At 39.8% G+C, this 16,447-nt stretch overlaps 1 protein-coding gene across 3 annotated transcripts in view; it reads left to right on the top strand.

The window, feature by feature from the left end:
• The window catches only part of PLEKHM3 (pleckstrin homology domain containing M3), a 250,326-nt gene that overhangs the window by 125,236 nt on the left and 108,643 nt on the right, over positions 1-16,447 (top strand). The window lies entirely within an intron of this gene.

Genomic DNA, 16,447 nt, shown 5'->3' with positions numbered 1-16,447 from the left:
TTTTCCTTATTCTTCTTTGATCCTGAGCAGTATAGACAATACTTATCTTTCCTTTGTTCACTGCCCCATTGAGCATCGAAAGAATTACTCATTACATACGAGTGTGGAGGAGCAAATTCATCCATGTAAGATCAATGGACCAATCAGTGGTGTCACATGGGGAGTCCATAGCTTTGTATGAGTTACACCTCACAGCTTACACAGGAAGCCTCTTTTGTTCCCAGTAGCTGAAAAAAATAGTGGGAGAGCAAAAAAGGTAAGTACTTGCATCTGTTGTTTTGCCATACATGGACAAAGCATAAATTCAGATTAAATAAGTTAAAGGGTAAGGTCACCATCGGAACCATGTTCCAGGATCTCATAAATAATATACAAATAATATGTGTCCAATAAAGGATAAAACAGAAAAGTGCTCAACAGTGAACCATTGCCAGAAATAAATATTTTAAATAAACATTATATGAAACAGTCCTTATAAGGTATATAGAACAGTCCCCTTATTCTGTGGTGAATAATAGAAAATCTTCATTCCAATATAACCACCAACGTGAGAATTGCACAACTGTGATATCTAATTGGAGGCTTACCAGATCCTTTGACCCCTTAATTATAGGGGGTCAATACACGCATGATATATATAATAATGTCCAGACTCGTATGTCTCAGATCAGATCACATGTACCATCCAAGGCTCCTCAAGCCATCCCGGTGTTGTGGGGTCAACATATGCTCATATAAAATAAAGAGGTGCCTCTCATAGTGCTGTAGGTTAAAAAAACAAATTTATTAGATGAACAAAAATGCACTTACAAGCATAGTAAATCATAAGACAACCATAGACCATCAATCAGCAGAAACAACTGTAAAATGGCGATTCTTACACGATTACATCAGAAGAGAGGCTCCGCCTGATGCATTTCGTCATAACCAGATGTCTTCCAGGGCTAGGAAACCGCCTACCGCCATCGTGCTTAAATAAGTAACAACCAAGCCTTGATTTGGAATATGAAGGCACATTTGCAGGCTCAATCCTGAGCCAGGCTTCCTGCATCTATTGACACAGACACACACAGCATGGCTCAGCCCCGCCCCTGCTCCCTTCTCACAGTATCTGATGGCTCCCACTGTTGCCTCTGAGTCCTGTGAGGAGGAGAGAGAGCAGCTCTCGACGATACTGTCTAGAACACAATTTTTTTGTTTTTGACGATCAATACTACCTCCAAGTTACCGACATGGCTATGGAAGCTAGTTTTCCTCATTGTTATGCAAATCTAAACATGGGGCTATAGGAATTCTATCACACCGACAAAACCCCTTTGCTCAACAGATAATTTTTTTATGGGAGGTAAATAGACGATATCATAAAATTGATTAGTGCAGCGCTAAACATATAATATGGATAACGTATATAAAACTAGTCACAAAGATGTCACACATCTAATCATGCAAAAAAAGGTGACCAAACAATGTGATTATGTATAGAAATAGATCTCAACAATAAACGTGTCCCCCAGTGCCACTCACTGATGTGAATGTGAGTAACTACATATCACAAAAAGTTCATATCACTATGCCGTGGTGCTCAACTTCAAGCGATATGACGCAATGCAAGTGATCACACAATAACTTCAGGTGATGGTAAGTGACTCTCCTCCTGTGGTAAAATTGCCCCCTCACCTCCACTCTACGGCCCAATGAGCCTACACGCCTTTCAGATCACTCAGGATCTTGATCCAAAGCGGGTACTCGAATGTGACAGGTACCCGCTTCCCCCTCCCCCCAAAGATGCCATTCCTTAATGGGAAGTGGGGAAGCAGTCCTTAAGCCTAAGTCCTCCTTTAGGGGGACATTTACTGAATTCGGTGCACGCAGAATCTGGTGCAGCTGGGCATAGTAACCAATCAGCTTCTAGGTTTTATTGTCAAAGCTTAATTGGACAAGCTGAAGCTGATTGGTTACTATGCACAGCTGCATCAGATTCTGTGTGCACCAATTCTAGTAAATCTCCCCCTAAGGGCTTGTTCACACCATGGTGCGGAGACATCAGTTTTTCTGCTGGCATTCTGCAAGGGCACAACAAAATCAATTGTTCTCTATGTGTCCTGCTCACACCACAACACTAGTATCACGTGCAGATTTTTTCTGTGCAGGAATTGGCAACGTGTAAACTCATTGAAGCGTGCATGTAAACTGATGTCTCTTCAAGTGAAATCTGCACGTCAATTTCCATCAGTGTTTCTGCACGTATGGTGTAAATGAGCCCTTAGTGTCCACATTGAGGTGCTTTCCTTATTTCTTGTTGTGTCAGCAAGGCACAAACTAGGATACAAAGTTGACAGAGATTTCAGCCATTTCACACTTTGTTCAAAACTACAGTTTTACTTTAACGCTAAATATCAGTGCAAGTTTCAAATCAAAGTATTATAGATACTGACACTGTAACTGACTCCTGAAAGTGTTAGCAACCTTCATTTGCATTGAAAAAGGCCCTTCCTGACACATTGCTATGTGTGACCTTACTGAGAGCTGTCAGTGTCAGAGGCACCCTGATGAAGTCACAGGACAGTGATGTAACGCGTAGGTCTGTTAGCAGAGCGTGGTGATGGTCGCCGCCATTTTGGTACACCCTGGAAGTATAAACCCATATCAATATATGTGTTTGAGGCCTGATTTCAACTGATGTGATGATTACCAGTTTCAATACTACTGAAATCATTACGGTTAAATGGTGAGGAAGGCCATATTCCTGTGATCGGTGTGATTCTATCATCTTGGATATCTATTAAGGGCCCTGGGAATGTGAGGCCTGAAAGCTGTGTGCCCCTTGGGGTCTTGGCGTTGAGGTGAGGAGGCATTTTAGCCAGTGACAGATTTATCATTCATTTCACCCAGTTGCTTTGTTCGTTTAGAGTTGGCGGTCTATTTACATGGACTTTATGCCGATTTGATGATCACTTATGTTTATTTGATGATCGCTCATTATTTGTTATATGTCACGTTGCTTTAATTATTTTTTGTGCTTAATGACGCACGTTTATTTCCACTGTGCGTTTTTCACTGGCATCAATCCTGATTATAAGATGGATTTTTAGTTTGATGCACCTTGTATGATTAGTTTTGCACATATATTTCTTTGCTTTTTGATTGTCACAGTTTTCTTTGCACGGCACGTTTTGTGCCATTTTTATTTAGTCTTATTATGTTGAATACATCATTTATATTCACTTGTTGATTATTGTGTATGTTGTTTTTATCACAATCCATATTGCACTTAGTTTGGTCTGGTTTCAGGCCTTTACATTTGTATGTATTATTTATGATGCATTTATAGTTTCATGCATTTATAGTTTCATGCACCTTGTATGATTAGTTTTGCACATATTTTTTGCCATTTGATTTTGGCACAGTTTTCTTTGCACTGTGATTTTTGTGCACTTTTATTTAGGACGTGTTAGTCCTATTATGTTGAATACATTATTTATGTTCACTTGCTGATTATTGTTCACGTTATATTTCATCACACTATTTATTGCACTTAGTTTGGTCTGGGTTCAAGCCTTTACATTTTTATGTATTATTTATGTTCACTGTCTGATTATTACTCGCGTTGTCTTTGTCATATTGCACCTAATTAGGTCTGGATTCAGGCCTTTATACTTATCACCTCTGTTTTGGGGTTATTTTTTCTGTCTCCCCACTCTTAGAATTAGTGTGTCCTTAATACTATTGATATTAGTGCAACACCATTTTATTTGTTTCATATCCTGACTATTTACTTTTCTGCACTGCAGCGAAAGGGATACCACTTGGTCAGTAATATTATTGGGTAGTGAAACAACAGCAACTTAATGGTCAGGTCATCTCTATGCTAACATCTCTAGCCAGCTAGATCCATTTGTTTAAATTGCAGCACTGTGCTAAAGCAAAGGAGATTACAGGAGGATAGTATGAAGGCAGGTTGCCGCAGTATTTATAAATTCTTTAAAAGTGTTTTTAATGAATAAATGACAGGAATAATTACAGATCTTTAAAATCTGCCTACAATTTACGTTTACAAATTCAGCAACAACAAAAAGTACATCCTACTCTACAGTACTTCTTTTTAATTTCCTATTACATATGACTAAGCTAAGATTTCATTTCTCATGTGATGTGATGCCAGCCTCAAATCTGAATCCTGAGGTGAAACTAAATTTAGTTTTCACCATCCTTCAACAGAGGGAAAAAAACAAAGCTAACCAAATCTGCAGTCCACACTTCTGTGTGTCTGAATGAGTTTTAATAAAGAGCCAGCAAGCATGACCAATGGAAGTCATCTGACAGTCTTATAAACAAAGACCAACCTTCTGTTAATACTGCTGTCTGGGAGCTAAAAGGCAGCTTGATTAATGATATTGGGACACTCCTGCATTTACTATTGTTATTTTTCTGCTCTCATCCTTATTAGGAAAATTCCATGCAGTTTAAGAAGGCTTCTATATTTGTAACAGACAATATTAACATTTTCTTTACCTTCATTTGAATGTGTTTGGAGTAAATAATTCAAGGAGATACTGCAGAATTTGATACATACTTTGCATATGATGTAAATTTGATTATATAAAAAAATGCATAGAGTGTCACTAAACCCACATCATAAAAAATATCAATAGATGTTGCATTACATACTATTCATAGTCAGTCACTATGAGATTAATTTTCTGTATTCTGCAACCTGGTTGATCCTGCTGTTGTATCTCTGCCTTCTGTTCATGTCCCCAATTCATTTAGGGCTTTTGCAGCTATAATGACAACTCTGCACATGCTCAGTTTTCAGGGAGTTTCTATGCTAAGCATTTCCTCCCTATCACATCTGAGAAGCCCATGTGACTATAGCGTCACAGATATGGGTGTATATACAGTGGTAAATGACAGCCCACTCTCTCCCTACTTCTCCATGCCCACGAACCAGCTAAACACAATGGGGGTGAGATATTACATGTAGCTTAATAAAGGAATCCCCTCCATCTTATACAAAGACACAGGCTGGAGGGGCGTGAATCCTCCCACTCCATGTTATTTCTACAAAATAATAAAGATTTGGCTTCCAATATATATATATATATATATATATATATATATATACACCAGTTTAAAACAGTTAATTGCTATTAATTTTTTATTTTTACTCTGTATTCCAGAGGCTTTGTTTGTTTTGTTTTTTTTGAACATGTGACTAGCAGCAGAGGACTAGATGCTCCTCCTGATTATGTTTCCCTGTAGACAGGCTGGGAAAGCTCTGGGTCATGTGACATCTCTATATCAATTAGGAAAAAGGTTCATAGATGTTTTTTTTTATTAAAATAATTACAGTGCCATCATCCACATACAGAAGGAGAAGGAACTATGTAAATTAAACAGTGTGTGTTTTAGTTTCCACTTTAAAGTAATACGGCTAGCTACTGTTCAGCTTGGTACACACTATTCTGGGCAGATTAGAACATTGCATGGTGTTTTGGAGCTAACATGACTACATTGAGCAAAGAAGTTTTCTTGCACTTTGCATTTGTATTTTAACTGTCGATCTTTATGCTTTACTAATTGCAAATGTCACTCATATATTTGCTTACCATGCCCAACACAACACTGCATGAATGAAGAGCAGCATTCCTACCTGCATAGTCATTTCATAGCCTTGTATAGAGTTCAAGGCTGTCCCCCATGCAATAAGAATTTCTTATTGCTCAAAGACAGACCACAGTATCTTTAAAATAAATAGCCATATAATACAATAATTGCTACACAAGCCATTTTGTACTTTTAAAGTAATGTTTCTGTTTCTCTTTGCAACTAGCCATGGCTTTTTCATTTATGTCTACAAAAATTAAATTCCTTGTCAGTTGTGACACAATCATCCTGTAATTGGGTCATTACTACTCCTCGATGTCTGCATAGGGCTTGAGGACACGTTAAATAGACTGATGGCTGCATTTAAATATGGCATTCTAGTGTTAGGTTTATTGCACTTGGAGTTTCAGCACTGGTGAGAGACTTATTTTGTACCATTGACTTGAAAGGTATCAGCTAGTGCAGCAGAATGATCTATTTTGATATCTACTTAATGGTAGCGGGTTAAAAAAAAAACTTGTAAAAAGTGATCTGGAGGGAATTTTGTCGTCAACAAAACTGGATATTTACAATAATGATGATCGAAGGCAACTGTGTTTGCCTATGTCTCCATGCAGTGAACTCCCATTTGCTTCATCTCTGTAGTAGCTTTATGTTTTATGAGGTATGCTAAATCATTTAGATGTTGCAAGAATTCACTGGTTTCTGATAACTGTGCAGCTCAAGTCAACAAAAATGTAAGTAAATTTGTAAAAGGACACATATATTAAAGTGAATGTAAAGGGTACGAGTAGCATAAAATATAATACTAATTTACCATCAGCTTAGTGCTCCCTACAGCTGTCAACAACTGAGTACAACCACAGTAACTGGTGACATGGGTACTGTCAAATGACAGGGTCGGTGCAAATGCAGAGCAACTGCTTGGCTCGCTTTGCCAAAATATCATACTTTGACAGCACCTATATGATCCAGCATTCAACCCCATAGCTGTGCTTGGGTATCAGTAACTGAATTGGGCCCAGAGCTGAAGGTAGAACAGTTTATCTATTAGAATAGTTGATGGGTAAGAAGTGACTGTAAAATAGATATGTTGATACTAGGGTTTAGGTCCATATCAGTTAATCCATGCCCACGTGATGGGTCTTTTAATTTTTAAAAAAAGCTTGTCTAGGCATCCAGAATGGTTGCTGTTTAGGAATATCTGAGAGAAGATAAGGCGCTGCTCACCAACCCAGTGCATATGTATGTAGATGAATTTGGTCTCAGGCAGGACCGCTCCAGCCACGCGGTGCTGGCACATTCATCTACATAGATATGCACTGCTATTACACCTATGAATGGTGCACTGACTCCAGCTCCCTTCACTGTAGCGAGGAGATCCCTGTCTCAGCTTAGAGCGGCACTGCAAGTTTCATTTGAATCACTTCAAAATATATAGTAATTATATAGTTATTATTGTTTAAGTTACAATATGGTCAGATTGCAATGTAGCTCACATAAAAAAGCACCCACAATGATGGCAGGTCCCTAGTGTCATTTGTCTAGGGAAGGTTAGAAAATTAAAACAATAATTGTTACTATGAGAAGAACCTCAACTTTCTCTTATCTATCATGTTGCCACTATATTAAAAATTCCTTTAAACTAAATCTTAATCCCACATACTTTTGAAATATAACACGAGTGAACTTTATATCTCAAATGCAGACTGGAAATAAAAAGGCATTGCCTAATTATACATCGCTGTGATAGGTTCAAACACATAAGACTCCAGACAAATCCTGTTGACATCTGGTAAATTGATGGGACTTAATACATTTGTGCCTCTGTATCTTTTTGATGGCAGCGCCACTGCTTATATGTAGCTCTGTCTGTGCTGGCAAAGGTGATACCTCTGCCACAGAATGGTGCTATTAACCATTCCACTTAAGGCACAGTGAAGTAAACTTAGCAACAACTATTTTAGGCATGTTATTCAACTGGGACATAGTGAATTCTCAAAAGTCTAAAAGCTTTGCTGTCTTCAGTAGTTCTCGGTCTGAAACATTCCAGATGGCCTAGGATCTCTTAGTTAAAAACCCAGGAATCTATATAATGGAACATGTATTTACAATATCTTCTTAGATAGGTATATTGGGGAAACATGCTGTAAATGGTTTAAATCACTGGCATTTCAACAAGTAAACTCTGGGCACTACAGTTTATTAGGCTGGGCAGACTAGCTCCCAAAGCACTGACTCCTCTTGGAATAATGTGTTGAAGTTATTGCTTAAAAGGTGTCCCTCAAGAAAACTAAATGTAATCTCTGACAGCTTAACGTGGATGACTGATATGTGTTCCTTAAAGGTTATCAAATATTTACCACCATGTTTTAATCAACAGAATGGATATTTGTTAGTGTTTATTATGTTTTTATAATGGTCTCTTTGTTTATAATAGTGTTCACATTTTTTAGGGTTTTAATAGAAACACTATGGGAATGATTTAGTAAAACTATAGAGTGCAAAATCTGGTGCAGCTCTGCATTCAAACCTATCACTTTTCAGTTTTATTTGTCAAAGCTTAAAGGATAAGTTCACCTTGTGGACAAAAATAATAAATGCACATTTTTTTGCAGGTAAAAAATAATGCATTTATTATTCTTGTCCAAAGGAGCTTCTAAAGCATTGCACCAGCGATCAGTAGATTGCTGATGCCATGCAGGTCTCCTGCAGACCTGTCAGAATAGCTGCTTGCTGTATGGGATGTACAGTCAAGCAGATATTCTGACAGGAAGCTTGAATGAAGTACCATGTCACTCCACAGCGCCATGGTAGTTCATTGAAAACTACAAGCCGACAGTCGCCAAGGCTGTCGGGACTTGTAGGCACTCATTTACAGAACTCTGTGAATGAGTGATGTGGATGTGTGAGCAGAGCCCACGCATGGCCACGCTGTTTTCAAATCTGACAGCACGGGGAGAAGTCTCCCCATACTGTCTGTCAGAGGGAGGGGGGTCTGGCCATGGCTATGGGAACATTTTACATGTTCTACCCTAAAAAAAATGTATATTTTGGAAGATGGCTAGGGGTCAGCTTAGCTTTGTAAAGTGACTCATTGTGCTCCAGACACATTTCTGTCATTAATAACTTTGTCTTATTAACCCATCCCGTTTTAGACTGTCTGGCTTCTACCCTTGTTCCCATGTCCTAGATTTCTTGCCTATGTTCCCATCATAAATTATTTTCTCAGGCACAGGCAGAAGAGTCCAAAAATCATCTAAGCGCACCAACATAGTATGGTAGCATGCATTATCCCATTGCAAAATGTTGTGAATAGGCCCTGAAGGAGCAGAACAGTGCTGGTCAGTCAGTCTCAGTTATTATTTGCTGGTTCTTCATGTTCATTTATGTCACTTAAGCTTTTAGGTTTTGAGTAATAATATTGTTCTAAATTTACTGACAAAAAGATAAACCTGTCAGGAACTTAAATAGGAAGCTCAGCGCAAATAGGGTGTGCACTAAATTCAATCATACATAGCCAAAGTACATTTAAATCAAGTCACTGATACCCAGATTACGTAAGGTGTGATTCTGGCGCAGACTGAGAGATCCCTGTGGTTTGTAGCTTTATAGTGTGATAGTATATCGAATGCATCCTGGGGTAGTGTCACTTAGCAAGCAGGTATTTTCGGCTTCAAGGCAGGCCTTCTTGTAGAGAGGAAGTGATCTCCAGTGTACAAGGCACCAAGGATACGTCATGAAGGAGTGTTATATTCGTTCCTTTTGAAAGGTTCTCAGCCCTAGCTGAGAGATTTCAGGGAAATGCTAACAAGATGGAAAATTGGTTAGTAGTTTCCCCTGTGTTTCTTTAGTTTGTTATGGGTCCCTGGAGTCTGGAGACTTTAAGAGTTAATGGGTGGGGTGAGCTCCAACCTCTCACCCTCGGGAGCCGAAGGGTTAATGGCGTCCTCTCGTAGCCGTCACCTAACAAGGGGGGCTGTGTGTGCAAAGACACATGGCTGAAAAGCAGTGTCTGCTCCTAAACTGCTGAGCCATTTTTGTTGCAGTTGTTATGCTCTGTGTTTGACCCCGAGAAAAAGGTGAGAAAATCCCTGGAGTGACAGTTCCGTTGAGGGACCTATTCTGTGGAGGGCGGTAAACCCCGAAGATTATTTTGGGTTAAGGACTGGTTTTTTGTCTGCTCCAGACTTCTTGTTGAGCCCCCCGTAGAGGATGAAGGACTATTACCCCACTGTTAGGACAGTTTTATTTCTTTTTTCTGCCAGAAAGCTGTTTTTTGTTATCATAATATGGACCTTGATTTTACATGGCACCAGTGTGAGCGTAATCCCCCAGAATATCACAGTTGGTGGCTCGGATGTGGGCAGTACACCCTACCAGATATTGTTGTGCTGTGAATGAACTGGACAGTTAATGGAACAGTGTTGTTTGAAGTCTTGGGATTAAGATTTTACATGGCACCAATGTGAGCGTAATCCCCCCAGAATATTACACCAGATACATGCAAGAAAAAAAGGAAGGTGCCTCTAAGTGTAGACTTTCAATTATTTTTATTAAAAACAAGGTGTATAGCACTCACATGACTATGGTAACAGAGAGGCACATGAGTCCATGGATCCAAGCAATGTCCACCACTGCTACTATTGTATAGCTGTCGCCCTCTCAGCCACTGGCCTGCTGATGGTGAAGGGGACATAAACGAAGGCTGGAATGCAGTATAGAGTGCAAACCGTGCTCGGTGGGGTGATGTTGCCGGAAATGACGTGACGCGTTTCGGATCTTGCACACATCTACTGGTGAGAAAGGAGTGCAACCAAAGCTAATCGATGTGCACATGCTCCATAACGCATTGCATCATTTCCGGCAACGTCACCCCGCCGAGCGCCGTTTGCGCTTCATACTGTGTTCCAGCCCTCATTTAGGTCTCTTTCACCATCACCATCCAGCCAGCCAGGGGCCAAGAAGGTGACGGCTACACAATAGCAGCAGAGGATACTGCACGGATTTAGAGATGTGTCTGTCTGTTACCGTAGTCATGTGAGTGCAGTACACCTTGTTTTTAATAAAATTATTGATAGTCTACACTTAGAGGCGCCTTCCTTTTTTCTTACGCATTTTCAAAAGCTGCCTCTTCTAAACGTGTCTTTCAGGCTTGGACTAATGATAGATTTTCAGTAGTAATGAGATATTGATCTAACATCTTGCAAGGCCAACAAGTAATGCTTTTTACACGTTCTGCTTAACCACTTAGCCAAAATGTAATAAAGCTAAAGAGCCATATGGAAATCATGGAAATATAGCTGAAGTTTAGAAGTACATTAATTATTGCTCTGTGAAATATGGATGTCCAAAACTGCCTTTTATTTTAGAATGTGAACAGGTTTGCTGTGCTTCTTCAAATAGAGATTATTTGGTATATTTATAAAGCAATGAATACAGTTTTCATCAAACATTCAGTGGTGGTGACTCAATCTATTCTGACCTACAGATAATGTTTGTGATGTCACATATGATTGTGCTCGTGTACCCTCCTTGCACCCTGCGTGCTGGATGGCGGTATGCTCAGAGAGCGCACCCTTGTAGGCTACAGCTTATCTAGCACAGGAGAGCACATAGACAAGAATCTTGGAAAGCACAGAATATAGGACTCACATGAATGGCAGGAGTATAGTGCAGCACTGGGGTGATAGTCTTAGAGGCAAGCAGGGCACAGAATACTAGCAGGAGACACTCACAGCACGGGAGTCCAGTGCTCACAGGTATAAGGAACATGGAGGTGCACAGGGGTCCCAGGAAATACTGGTACACAGGATACAGTTGAGGTTTAAGACAGGAAGGATACCTATTGGTACTATCTTGGGAGAACACAGTCTGTTCGCATGTACAGCAAAGGTGAAGGCCCTTGGAAGGGCTGAGGCACAGAGTCCAAGGAGCCACCTACAGTAGTCTTCTCCAGAACTCCTCAAGGTGGAGATGGGTTGCACTGCACACAATTTCCAGGTTGCAGCTCTGCAGAGTAGTAATGCAAAGAGACAATCGGGGATCAAGGTACAGGTAGAGGTGCACAGGGACACCAAGCAGGAAACAGACTGGAAATACATTGGAAGACACTGACGCAGACTGCAGACCAAGATGATGCTAACACATAGCAGGCTGAAACTCACAGGGGATCACAGAGTTGCAAGAAGGCTAAAAGCTGATAAAGATACACGAGGGAAACAGAGGCACAAGGGCACTGGAATGCTCAAATGACAAAACAAGTGCAAGGATACAGTTTGCAAGCAGGAACACACTAAGGGTCCCTGGGGACAGGGTGGAAGACCCTGGGAACATTGGGGGTACAGAAATCACACTGAAAGACGTTTGGAGATGCTTGCAAACAGACATTAGGAGCAAGGACTATCCAACTTTAGGTTCACTAGGAATCTCAGGGTACATAAATCTCTCAGAATGTCAGGGATGCTGGGAGCTTTGGGGCCACTCTAGGAATCTTCTCAGTAAGCCAGGAACATGAGAAAGCACTGGAGGAACTCTAGGAATCTTCCTTAATGGGGAACACTAGGAAACCTCTCCTTTAGGAAACACTGGAGACATTAGGACTCATCCACGCTGAGAAACCCGGGGGACACTAGGAATCTTCTCTGCCAAGAAACACTGGGAATACTAGGAATTTTCTTGGAAATCACTTGGTGGACCTGGTGTTGAGAATACTAGCTGTTGCACAAGGCAATGCCTGAGGGAATAAGACAATCTTAAAGCTGATCTCCACCTTTACATTCACTCTAACTAGTTTGTTTGGGCTGAGTTGGCTTAAACAAACAATTTTCTATACTAAGACGTGTGCTGTATAAACGTTATGTAGCCTCTGTATATACAGTATACAGCACTGTGTTCCGGCAGAGAGATGGAAAATACCCATGTCCCAAACAAAACTGAGTGGGGCTGAGAGCTGCTGGGCCATTCAGAGGCAGCTTAGTGTTCTTCAAATTAATACAAAGCTTCCTCTAATTGGCAGGAGAGTCGGAGAGCGTGATATGATCCCGCTTCTCTGCCACAGCCAATCAGAGAAAGCTTTGTATTGGAAAGGGAGCTCCAATGCCACTGCCGTAACATAGTGTTGTATACTGTATGTGATGTGGCTACATACAGTTTATATAAGGAAGAATTAAGTGAGCGCTACAAGAACAACAGCTGCTGGGACACCAAAGGTAACCATAAACCTCCTAAAAACAAATATCACTGAAAACAGGTGCAGCGCTGATATCACAAATATGTAAAAAGGTGCTTGTTGGAAAAATTGAAAATTGATAGTTCAATCAACCATATACAAGTATTATAAAGTGCCAAATAGCGCAAATAATATCTCAAACTTGCGGCATAAATGCAAACCATAACTATGGCCAGGTTCCTGTTCCCTTCAGGGTCCCTCGATAGGTATCACTGCATCGGGTCACCTCTAAAATAGGCTCTGTGAATGATGAAAATCACAGAGAGCCCAACAAAGGATGCCACATAGCATGATACTGCATTTATCAACGGAGTTTTATTCCAAATCAGGGTGCATACAAACAGAAAGCAAAATGACTGACCATGTACATCCAAGATGGCCACCAGCGGTGGCGTGACGTCCAGATGCTGTAGGCCCCCCCTGACGCGTTTTGTGCAAAGCACTTAGTCATAGGGTGTAAGCTTACAGCATTAGAAGTTCACATAGTTCTATTTGTGGCAAAAAATGGCGCGCGCACATATCGCGCCTGCCATTTTTCTGGCTACCCGGCGCATGGACCAAAAAGTTAATATCACATCTATGGAATGCGCGTGCGCATTTTTCTGCAATTTGCTGCATTGACAAATTACACATTTTCTACAAAGAAAAAATCCTTTCATCTCTGAAAAAAATGTGGTGCTAATTGGAGCGTTAATTATATTGGAGGCTATCCGATTTCTTAGAGGTATGGCTCTTCCAAAAGTAATTTCTGGTTTTTCAGGTAAAATTTGATTTAAAATGGGATCTGATTTTAAAATTTTCCAGTTGCTGTTGATAACTCTGGTGATTGCTTTATGTTGAATCGAAAAATTAGTGACAAAAGGGCAAATTTTTTGTTGTCTTTGTTTTACAGTATCACTTAACATTTCATCTCTACTGGTATTACCTATTTCTTCTAGTATCTGATTCAGCATAGATTCATTATACCCTTTTTCTAAAAAATTATTTTTTATAACAGATGCTTGTGTATAGTAAGTGCTAATGTCTGTACAATTCCGCCTAATTCTCAAGAATTGTCCTTTAGGGATGTTTTGTAACCAGACTGGATGATGGCAGCTGTCCAACGGTATATAGCTGTTTCTATCAGTAAGATTAAAAAAAGGACTCCGTGAGAATTCTGCCCCCTTGGTTTATTAAAGTCAAATCTAAAAAATTAATACTGCATCTGCTATAATTAAAAGTACGTTTAATATGCAGCATATTATTATTTAAGGTTCCAAAAAAATTAATAAGTGCTGTTAATCACCATTCCACACCAAGAGGATATCGTCAATAGATCTTTTATGAAAGGAGAGTTCCGGCCATTCTCTCACATATATGGTGTTCTCCTCCCACCTGGCCATAAAAATGTTGGCCAGGCTGGGAGCAAATTTTGCTCCCATGGCAACCCCTTTTTGTTTGTAAATAAAATTTGTGGTTGAACCAAAAATAATTCTTTGTCATCGCAAAATCCAACAGTGTTAGTATAAAATCTTTCTGTAAAATAGACATCCCATTAAAATCATCTAAAAAGAATTTCGCAGCTTCCCTACCATCAGAGTGATCAATATTAGTATATAAAGAAGTCACATCTGCTGTGACAAGAAATGCAGTGGGGTCCAGGGTCACATGTTTGATTTCTTGAAGTACTTGCTTGGTATCCCTCAAGTAAGCCGGGGTTTTAGTTACAAGGGGCTGTAAAGAGTGATCGATATATTCGCCTGTTCTTGAACATAAGGACCCAATTCCGCTTATAACGGGTCTGCCACTAGGGTTTATGGGGTTTTTATGTATTTTGGGAAGTATGTACAATACTGGGAGCTTAGGAGCTGAGGGACAAAGGAAATGTTTCTCTTTTTTATTAATAATTTTATCCTCATAACCCTTTTGGATAATAGCCTTAAATGCTCTCCTAAATTGTCCCAATGGATTCTTATGTAAGGGAAGGTAGGTATTTTCATAATTTAAAATATTGTATACTTCTTTCATGTATTCAGTCTTGCTCAGGACCACTACCCCTCCTCCCTTATCCGCCAGGCAGACAACAAGATCCTTTCTCTCTAAAAGGGAGTTAATAGCTTTTTGAGAAGAATCGTACGTCCTAGCAGATTTTATTTTGATCGCTTCAAGGTCTTTAAATACCATATCTCTAAAGGCATTGATATATGCATTTGTCTGTGAAGGCGTATTGAATAGGGATTCATTATGGAGCTTGGAATTGATAATTCCATTATCAGATGTGTTATACATAATAGGGTTGTTGTGAAAATATTTTTTAAGGGATATCTGTCTGACGAACTTTCTAACGTCAGTATAGGAACTTATTAAGAGTTGCTTTCGGGGCAAATTTGAGTCCTTTATTTAATAGCTCCAATTCTTAGGTTGATAACTCCACTTTACTTAAATTGAGGATACCTGTATCCTTCACATACTTCGTTTTTTGGGGTTTATTAACCTTTTTACCCAGTGCTCATATCGCACCCACCATTTTGCCGGCTTCCCGGTGCATGCTCCGTGCGCCAGCGCCATTTTGTCATGGACCAAAAAGTTAATATCACGTCCATGGAATGCTCGTGCGCATTGCAGTGCCATTTTGTTGGCTGTTTTAAACCTCAACAAATCGTTTTGTTTACCAGATTAGAAGATAATGTTAGAGAGTGTACTCTTTAATCAGGGAAGTCGGGATAAATATCCTCATTCATCTAATATGGGTAAGGGGCAGAAAATCTTCATTAACGATGTCCTCAGTATTACAATACCCCCTAGGTTCTCTTAATTACTGCATTTGCGCAGTGGAAGCCACCCTACACACATATGTGACCAGATCGCAACAATTAGATCTAGACAGTAGTAATCTCAAATGCGTGAATATAGCACGCATCTGGTGAGTGCGCCATTCACTTATTACTAGTCACACCATCAGTCACTCCTGAATAAGAGAGTTTAACACTTTTGCTGTGATCTGCTATGAGCCTCACGTTCATTCTTTGGACTTTCACTTATTTATCACTATAATCACTTTAATGTGGTTTTTATATATTCTGCACTTTATATATTTATTGCATTTTATTGAGCTTATTGTTTGCATTTATGCCGCAAGTTTGAGATATTATTTGCGCTATTTGGCACTTTATAATACTTGTATATGGTTGATTGAACTATCAATTTTAAATTTTTCCAACAAGCACCTTTTTACATATTTGTGATATCAGCGCTGCACCTGTTTTCAGTGACATACAGTTTATGCAGCACACCCATTGCATACACCTGTTAGAAAATATTTTGTTTGGGCCAGCTTGACCCAAAGCAACTAGTTAAAGTGACAGTAATGGTGGAGATTTACTTTAAATAGAAAGAGAGATGGCCTGGCTGGGCATGTAGCTAATTGAATCATCAGCAGGTGGATAACCAGTCTTGAACACAAGTGTGATAACAGCATAACCTTGCAAGGTAAGGCTATGGAACTACATGTACCAGCATCTCTTCTGCTCTATTGATAATAGAGGGGACATACCGGCAACAAAGTTGCAGACATGTGACTGGTGACTGTCAGATTCACTGCTTTATAAATGCCCCTATGAGTTGGTTTTT

The sequence above is a fragment of the Staurois parvus genome, unplaced genomic scaffold (assembly GCF_062004578.1).
Source record: "Staurois parvus isolate SC_StPar_1 unplaced genomic scaffold, SC_StPar_1.0 ptg000011l, whole genome shotgun sequence".
In the NCBI taxonomy this organism is placed as follows: Eukaryota; Metazoa; Chordata; class Amphibia; order Anura; family Ranidae; genus Staurois; species Staurois parvus.
The sequence above is the reverse complement of the archived record's forward strand: the minus strand, read 5'-3'. Positions and strand labels throughout refer to the sequence as shown.